The sequence below is a fragment of the Scyliorhinus torazame genome, chromosome 9 (assembly GCF_047496885.1).
Source record: "Scyliorhinus torazame isolate Kashiwa2021f chromosome 9, sScyTor2.1, whole genome shotgun sequence".
NCBI lineage: Eukaryota > Metazoa > Chordata > Chondrichthyes > Carcharhiniformes > Scyliorhinidae > Scyliorhinus > Scyliorhinus torazame.
Window position 1 is genome coordinate 192853165 of NC_092715.1, and position 7954 is coordinate 192861118.

Genomic DNA, 7954 nt, shown 5'->3' on the forward strand with positions numbered 1-7954 from the left:
AACCCAAAGATGTGCAGGGTAGGTGGATTGGCCATGCTAAATTGCCCTTTAATTGGAAAAAAATATTTGGGTACTCTAAATTTTTTTTTTTTAAATGACGCTTGGCTATTTGGTGGAGACTGGCCAAGAACAACAAACAAAGAACAAAGAAATGTACAGCACAGGAACAGGCCCTTCGGCCCTCCAAGCCCGTGCCGACCATACTGCCCGACTAAACTACAAGCTTCTACACTTCCTGGGTCCGTATCCTTCTATTCCCATCCTATTCATATATTTGTCAAGATGCCCCTTAAATGTCCCTATCGTCCCTGCTTCCACTACCTCCTCCGGTAGTGAGTTCCAGGCACCCACTACCCTCTGCGTGAAAAACTTGCCTCGTACATCTACTCTAAACTTTGCCCCTCTCACCTTAAACCTATGCCCCCTAGTAATTGACCCCTCTACCCTGGGGAAAAGCCTCTGACTATCCACTCTGTCTATGCCCCTCATAATTTTGTATACCTCTATCAGGTCGCCCCTCAACCTCCTTCATTCCAGTGAGAACAAACCGAGTTTATTCAATCGCTCCTCATAGCTTATGCCCTCCATACCAGGCAACATTCTGGTAAATCTCTTCTGCACCCTCTCTAAAGCCTCCACATCCTTCTGGTAGTGTGGCGACCAGAATTGAACACTATACTCCAAGTGTGGCCTAACTAAGGTTCTATACAGCTGCAACATGACTTGCCAATTCTTATACTCAATGCCCCGGCCAATGAAGGCAAGCATGCCGTATGCCTTCTTGACTACCTTCTCCACCTGTGTAGCCCCTTTCAGTGATCTGTGGACCTGTACTCCTAGATCTCTTTGACTTTCAATACTCTTGAGGGTTCTACCATTCACTGTATATTCCCTACCTGCATTAGCCCTTCCAAAATGCATCACCTCACATTTGTCCAGGTTAAACTCCATCTGCCATCTCTCCGCCCAAGTCTCCAGACAATCTAAATCCTGCTGTATCCTCAGACAGTCCTCATCGCTATCCGCAATTCCACCAACCTTTGTGTCGTCTGCAAACTTACTAATCAGACCAGTTACATTTTCCTCCAAATCATTTATATATACTACAAAGAGCAAAGGTCCCAGCACTGATCCCTGTGGAACACCACTGGTCACAGCCCTCCAATTAGAAAAGCATCCCTCCATTGCTACCCTCTGCCTTCTATGGCCTAGCCAGTTCTGTATCCACCTTGCCAGTTCACCCCTGATCCCGTGTGACTTCACCTTTTGTACTAGTCTACCATGAGGGACCTTGTCAAAGGCCTTACTGAAGGCCATATAGACAACATCTACTGCCCTACCTGCATCAATCATCTTAGTGACCTCCTCGAAAAACTCTATCAAGTTAGTGAGACACGACCTCCCCTTCACAAAACCGTGCTGCCTCTCACTAATACGTCCATTTGCTTCCAAATGGGAGTAGATCCTGTCTCGAAGAATTCTCTCCAGTAATTTCCCTACCACTGAAGTAAGGCTCACCGGCCTGTAGTTCCCGGGATTATCCCTGCCACCCTTCTTAAACAGAGGAACAACATTGGCTATTCTCCAGTCCTCCGGGACATCCCCTGAAGACAGCGAGGATCCAAAGATTTCTGTCAAGGCCTCAGCAATTTCCTCTCCAGCCTCCTTCAGTATTCTGGGGTAGATCCCATCCGGCCCTGGGGACTTATCTACCTTAATATTTTTTAAGACACCCAACACCTCGTCTTTTCGGATCACAATGTGACCCAGGCTATCTACACCCCCTTCTCCAGACTCAACATCTACCAATTCCTTCTCTTTGGTGAATACTGATGCAAAGTATTCATTTAGTACCTCGCCCATTTCCTCTGGCTCCACACATAGATTCCCTTGCCTATCCTTCAGTGGGCCAACCAAGAAGGTGCAAATCATTACTCCTGGGCCTCTGACAGCCAAATTAAACTTGTATCATTGTAGTATGATCGAGGTTCTGGGTTGAAATGCTCCCTGGCCAGCTTTACAAACTGGTCAAATGACTTTGTGTCTAGAGCCTTCGGGGATGTCAAATTTCTTATGAGGTTGTAGGTCGGTGGCCCATAATTCGTTAATAAAATAATCTTCTGTTTATCCTCCCCTGTTATTTTGTTTGATGTAAAAATGTATCGGAGCCACTCAATATACTGGTTGCAGTTTTCAGCCCTCTGGTCGAATGGGTCAAGCTTCCAATCATGGGCATTTTGCGCTCACTGTTTTATGATGCTTCTTGACTTCTCTCTTAGTCCTCGAGGCTTTCCCTCAAATTTTGAACTACTGAAGACCTGCAATCGATCCAGTTTACACTCGTCACCAATGTAGAAGCACTGGGGAGACTTCCAGTATAATGGATCAAGGGTTTCTTGGCAATAAGTGAAGTAAACTATACACAGGCATGGAGTCATTAAACAGGTCTTCACTCTCTGGCTCCAGGTTCACCTCGGCCTCGGACCCTGCTCCCAGGGCCCCACACTTTGTCCTCACTGTCACGATTTGCGCGCTCCCCTGCGATAATCCCCAGGTTGGTCATGTGGACCGTGAGGACTCGCCTCTTAAAGGGGCCACGCGGCCACAAACCCAATTGGCAATCTTGGCACAGATCTCATTCAAAGTTTTGATAGTTTCCACTCAGACTCTTGTCATGTGAGAGTATCTTTAAGAAATGGGTGTTTAAGAAATGTACCTTTAAGGAATGGGTGTTTATCAGTGATGTCAGAGTGTGGGTGGAGCTGGGCTGTCTGTCAGCTTTTTACTTTCATTTTAGGTTGTTTGCTGCAGGGTGTATTTTAGTTTTGTTTTCAGAGCTGGATAGCTGTACTCACAGCCAGAAGGTATATTAGTCTCTCTCTGTGTAATCTAAAGACTGTAAATCGATCCTTTGGTGATTTAAAACTAATAACTGCTCTCGATAGTGAATTTAAACCTGATCTTTGTGTTTTAAAGGTTTTTTAAAGTTTTATGGATGTTAAAAGGGCAGCTTAAGGATGACTTTGTGTTGTATTCTTTGGGGGTTGTATTTGAATTAATGGTTGCTAAGATGTTCACTTTATGTTTTAAAAAGGTTAACTTGAGTTCATAGAATAAACATTGTTTTGCTTTAAAAAATACTTTTCCATTTCTGCTGTACCACACCTGTAGAATGGGCCATGTGCTCCCCATACCACAATCTAGTAAAAGTTGTGGGTCAGGTGAACTCCATGATACACTTTGGGGTTCTCTAAACCCTGGCCCATAACACTCTTTTGAACATTGCATCTATCCACAAATCAATGCAATTGGATAGTGTGATTGAACTTATTTTTTAAATTTTGCATGAAATATATTTCTTGGTAGCATTAAGAGTGGTAATTGGCTGTGGCTTGACGGCTGAAAATTTGTTTATCACAAAAAATAAGAATAAAAATAAGATGAGCACCCCTAGTTTGAAATCCTAACTTGAAAGGCAAGTATATTATGGGAGCCAGCAGTGCTATTAAACCACCGTAAAAAGCTCAGGCTAATGCAATATTGTTTTGTTTAAGGGGATTCTCTGTGGAGTTAATTAGATTTCAGCTTGGTAATGCAATGTCATTGCTGGGTGGAGCTAAGGTATCAAGCATTTTGAGAAATCAGTTCAGTTCTGATCTGTATGGAGCTGTAGCTAGAAATCAAACAGTTTTGCGCTTTGAAGTTCAGTTAAAAGACGCTAAGTCTTTAAAGTAGTGCAGACTTGTCTGAGATCAAGGGGGTGCTGAAACAAGTTGAGAAATAGTCTCTGAAGACATACAACCGGAATTTCTGGGGTCGGGGTCATGGCTGGTATCTGAAATCCTGAAGCCCCCTGCTTGTGTTGTACCAAAAGTACTTATAGCACTGTCTTAGTCAGATGATTGTGGCATGCGAGAATGGTGCGGCTATGGGCGCGGAGCACATGACGTTGGGGGAAGGATGTGATGAGAATGAAGGAGGTGGGCCTAATGGGCCAACAGTGCCCAGCCTAGGGGGCAATGCATAAAAAAGTAATGGGATGGCTGTCCAGGGGTCTTAAGTGTAAAAGCCTGACAGCAATGAAATCTTGGAATTATGCAGCCTGAGTAAGAAGGATGCCGATTAGCTTTGCCTGTCCCTTCACGCAGAAAGCAATTGTGCCCCTACCATTCCTGAGACTCATGCTCATCAAAATAATTGGCCTTCACGGGTTAACATTTAATAATGTCAGCTGCCCACAGTCTCAAAGTCCAGGATAGCCTTCCGTGCCCGCCGGGCACCGCAGGGTCACGGGCGCTTTACTGACCCCCTAGTCACCTTTTGGTTAAAGTTTCCCTTGCTCTTTGTTTTTGTTTCGGGTAGTGCCCCCAAATTTGTTTAATTTAATTTAATTGGTTGAACCAGAAATAGTTTGATGTCCAGGACAGAGGTGAAAACTGAGGGTTCAAGCATAACGCTTGCGCACAAGGACTCACGAGTGATTGTGTCTGCACATGTGTAGAGAACAAGGGAGGAGACAACCAGGCGGGAGGCCAGGGATGACTCTGATGGGGTGGGGGGATTGACTGGGGCCTGACCTGGGCACCTGAGATGTGAGTGAGCTGCTGGATGAGGTGTAGGACTGGCTGCTTCCAGGACCGGGAGGACAATAGATGAGAGGAGATACTGAAGTTAAGCAGCTGCGACACCAACCTGACTGTCATTCCTCACAGCTTACCGAGAGGTATCGGTATGGAGCCAGTGGAGTTGGCAATCCTGCTAATTACAGCGCTGGAGGAGCACATACTCCAGCAGCAATGAGCAGTGGCACCCAGGGAACACCCAGCCCTTGTAGACTAGGGTCCACAGAGCAGAATGAAGGGCAGGTGACTGCAGCAGCCAAACAGTGCTCAATGTTGAAGAAGGAGACCGAGGATATACAGGAATCATGTGCACTTCTTCGAGCTAACGGACAACATGTGCAGCAAGAGACTAGGCCTCACCAAGGAGGCAAGGTGGGCCTGTACCACATTCTTTCCAACTTTGCATCACATGGAGGTGGAGGACACCCATTCCCTGTACCCATGACAGTCATAGCAGCCCTCAACTTGTATACAATGTGTTCCTTCCAGGGTTCCACTGGTAACCTGTGTGGCATTTTGCAGTCAACCACCCATGTGTGCACCCGAGCGGTCACGGATGCACTCTGCGAGGGAATCGGACTTCCATTGCCTGGACAGGTGGGGCCCTACAGTACAGTCTCTAGAGGGTCTCCCGCATTGTGGTGGCCTGCTGTGCCCTACATAGCCTAGTTCAGCAGCAGGGTGACAAACTCACTCATGAAGACCTGGAGGAGCGAAATGCCTCCTCAGATGAAGAGGAAGACCAGGAGGGAGTGGAGGAAGTGGCTGAGAAGGTGTTGGAGGAAGCAGGACAGCCAGGTGCCAGGGTTCGTATGGGTCGGAGGACCAGGGATGTGCTCTTCGCTTCCTGCTTTACACTATAGGATCAGAATGTTGTCTGACAGCCCAACAAGCCCCCCCCCCCCCCCCCCCCCACACCTACAAGATGGAGGGTTCAGATGAGGAGTGCCTGGCAGTTTGACGATGCGTTTGGAAGGTCGGGTCCTGCCAACCCATGGGTAAATTGTGGCCCACCTCTCCTCCACAGCACCCAGAAAACGGCTGAGGGCCCCTCAGTAAATCTAAAAACTGGTTTCCTTGCTGCCATCCTCCTGGCTTGAATCAGATCAAGTGCTGTGGATCCATTTAAATGCAGCCACCTTCACTGATGTGCTCAGGTGACCCCCGGGGCAGATAAATCAGACGCTTTGCACTTCAGGCACAGCGTTTTCATGTGGGGGGAATATAAATTTTCAAAGTGCTGCCAGGGCCAACAGAAATCACACCAATTTTGTCCCCAAAAATGGGGAGGAAATTTCCTCCCATCATCTTTGATGTGAGCGAAAGGCATTTTCAGATGCCTGTATAAATGACTGCAACAAGAAAGTGGCAAGTGTTAAAGTTTTTGGCAAGTTACTCAGAAGTCTTCTGAATAACTGTGTGAAATTATTGTTGGGTGCTACCTTGCTTGATTGATACAGAATGGATTTTATGAATGCTCACTATTCCATACTAGTTTCTTCATTGGTGGTGATGCCCTCAAATAGTGATGAGCTATTCCCAGCATTTATGGTAAGGCCGTGCTTGTTAACCTGGTTGCAGATGGTGTAAGCAATCTTCAATGTCTGGTATCACATCTGAATGGATTAAAACTAATGGTTGTTGTAAATTGCTGTGTGTTTAACTGGCGATGAACATAGTCAACTAAGCACAATCTGTTCTCCAATATGTTTTATAGGACGAATGTGAGTACTGGCTGTAAATTAGGTGATGAAATGAAATGTTACATAAATATTTATTAGGTTTGACATCTGCTCTGGACAAATAACGTATTTTAATTTGCATGGATAACTGACTAACATATTTCAACATATTTTTGGCTCAAAGAATTACCAGAATCATCCGCAGCAAACATTTATCTTTGGAGGTCCCAGAGTTGTGAAGCAAGGAACCTCAGTGGCCACATCTAAAGTCTAAGGGTGCATTCTAACGGCCAGGCCACGGCGGGCACAGATCCGAGCGGGACGGTCAGATAACAGGAGAATCCAGAATCGGGAAGCACGGCAGGCACTGATTGGCTTCTGATCTAACCAGCCTGATGCCGTTGGCGAGATCAGGACCCCACCTCGGCATGGCGAGAGACTGACAATCACCAATTAAGAACTGGGGTTGTAAAGTGAAACCATTACTTGCTGACTGACTGTGTACTCTATGGGGTGGACAGTTTTGTCAAAGCAGGTTTTACTCTGCTTCTTTCTAGCGCAATTGGATTCAAAGTTTCTGGGTTCTCTCGGAGTGACAAAGTCACTTCTGATCGAGACCCATCAGAGTCGCCAATAATGTTGCTCTATTTATTTATCTTGGTGAACCACAAGCCTTTCCCTTATATCGATCAAATGACCACACAACCAGTTAGTTAGTTCAAAAGATGGTTTATCTACAGACACAAGAGTTATCTCTTTTTTTTTCTTTAAAAAAAAATTGTTTTTTCCTTTTCTGAGTTACCAAGCCAGGGCTCAGAGTGTGGGTCAGGGGCGAACCCCTAATCCAGCTCCCCGCCTGCTCCAAAAAACTAATTCAAATTGAATCCAATTCATGGTCCCCAAAAGAGAGACATACCAGATCTGAACCAAAGGCTCAATCTACAGACACTTGATCTTAGCCAAAAGGCCGAGAAGCGATGACACAAGAGCTATCTCAACATGCAAACACAATATCTACTATGAGTTAAACTACACCTATCAGCTACAATAACCTATACTTAACTTCTGGGCGACCGGTACTGTGCAAATGGATAAAGGCCTTTAGCTGGATTTTAATTGGCTGGTTCGAAGAAAGTGGCTATGTCTCTGCTGGGTTCATCCATCAGGTAGCGATCGTTGGTCTTGAACTTAGCTGGCTGTTCCTGCTGCAATTGGGTGGCACAGGCTGGATCCAAGAGAGACAGAACACATGGCTGTGCTCTCTTTTATCCCTCTGGGATTTTGCGCTCTTTGGAGTGGTCCTTAACCTTGGACCCAATAGTTCGACAGGGCTCTGATGACTCTCTTCGATTTCGCCCAATAAAGGGGCGGGTGCCTTGGTAGCTGGGCGGGTCCTTAGCGGTCATTGAACTTGGCAGTTGTGCTTTCTGAGTAAGGGAAGTGGCACCGATCAGTCTGTGGCTGTACCGGTTGCTTGATTGGAGTCCTATTGTCCTGGGAAAATGGGCCATTGAAATGCAAATGAGCGGGGTTTCGATCAGGTCTGGTTACCTGTGTTTTGATACACATAGGCTCTGTATCTGTCTGAGTCTTGGGTTGGTCATAATTCCCATGGTCCTTTGCAGTTGGCCATCTTAGATGGCTACATTC

At 46.1% G+C, this 7954-nt stretch overlaps 1 non-coding gene across 1 annotated transcript; it reads right to left on the bottom strand.

Moving 5' to 3' along the window:
- Positions 1-7089: 7089 nt before the first annotated feature.
- On the bottom strand, positions 7090-7283 carry LOC140430159 (U2 spliceosomal RNA). The gene has a single exon (XR_011949340.1). It is a non-coding gene; the product is annotated as a U2 spliceosomal RNA (small nuclear RNA).
- Between the last annotated feature and the right edge of the window lie 671 nt (positions 7284-7954).